Source organism: Bos taurus, chromosome 14, assembly GCF_002263795.3.
Source record: "Bos taurus isolate L1 Dominette 01449 registration number 42190680 breed Hereford chromosome 14, ARS-UCD2.0, whole genome shotgun sequence".
Classification (NCBI taxonomy): Eukaryota; Metazoa; Chordata; class Mammalia; order Artiodactyla; family Bovidae; genus Bos; species Bos taurus.
This window is the reverse complement of record NC_037341.1, coordinates 15,425,050-15,426,313: the sequence shown is the minus strand read 5'-3', so window position 1 is coordinate 15,426,313 and position 1,264 is coordinate 15,425,050. Positions and strand designations below refer to the sequence as shown.

Below are 1,264 nucleotides of genomic sequence, written 5' to 3'. Positions count from 1 at the left end.
TGTGGGTGGAACTGCCGGCCGTGGGCAGAGATGTCACTGGGCAGGTGGGTGACAGCAAGATGGCGAGAGGCCTTATTCTTCTGGGAAGCCTTTAAAAAATCTAAGCTCCACTCAATTCATCAAGAACCACAGGTATAAGGCAGGACTCTGAAATCTGTACTTTTTTTTAAACTTTTTATTTTACATTGGAGTACAGCTGATTAACAACTTTGTGATAGTTTCAGGTGGACAGCCAAACAACTGAGCCAGACATGTACACGTATCCTTCAAAATCTGTAGTTTAAAACAAGCTTCCCAGGTAATTAAGATCCATCAGTGACGTAAGGAAAGCATATCATTTATCAAACTCTAAAGTAAGGGCTTCCCTGGTGACTCAGATGGTAAATAATCCGCCTGCAAGGCAGGAGGCACCGGTTTGATCCCTGGGTTGGGAAGATCTCGTGGAGAAGGGAATGGCAACCCACTCTAGTATTCTTGCCTGGGAAATCCCACGGACAGAGGAGCCTGGCGGGCTACAGCCCATGGGTCACAAAGAGTGAGAGACGACTGAGTGACTAAGCACATACTAAAAAACATCACGTATTTTTATGAACAACACTGCTCTATTCAGTTTGAGTCCTGGAGACTGTCTTCATCAGTTCACAGAACGTCAGCAATCCGGGCTCACTGATTAAAGTCCACCTCGACTGTCTGGACCTCACTGGGTGTCCTGAAAGCTCCAGCTTCCATCTGCCCTCCTCACGCACACCCTGAGGGTCTCTTCTAAACATATTTCTCACCTAACCTGCTCACTCTTTATCCTCTGCTTGCCCCTGCTTCCTTTGTCTCCCAAGCAAAAATCAGAAACTGTAAAGATAATACAGAAAAAGAAAATTTAGACTGTCCAACTTAATTTGTATTTTAAGATTTAATAGGGCCAAAGAGAGATTTTAAATTATAGAGTATTAGAGCCAAAAAAAGATTACTTGCAACTATCTAAGGCTCTACTAGATCCTGGGAAAACCCCTTTTACAAATGGGGAAATCAAAGCCTGAAGAAGTGAAACAAAATTACTCAGGGTTACAGAGCTGGCCAAGCAGAAGACAAACACAGCATCCAACCTCTGACCTAGTCGTCAATTCAAGGTGCTACGTAGATTGGTTTCTTTTCAATGCAATCAGGATTAATAAATTTAAAAGCAAACTTAAGGGACTTTGTTGATGATCCACAGGTTAGGACTCCACACTTTCACTGCCAAGGATGTGGGTTCGAGCCCTGGTCAGGA

At 43.7% G+C, this 1,264-nt stretch overlaps 1 protein-coding gene across 11 annotated transcripts in view; it reads right to left on the bottom strand.

The window, feature by feature from the left end:
* The window catches only part of MTSS1 (MTSS I-BAR domain containing 1), a 161,569-nt gene that overhangs the window by 127,351 nt on the left and 32,954 nt on the right, over positions 1-1,264 (bottom strand). The window lies entirely within an intron of this gene.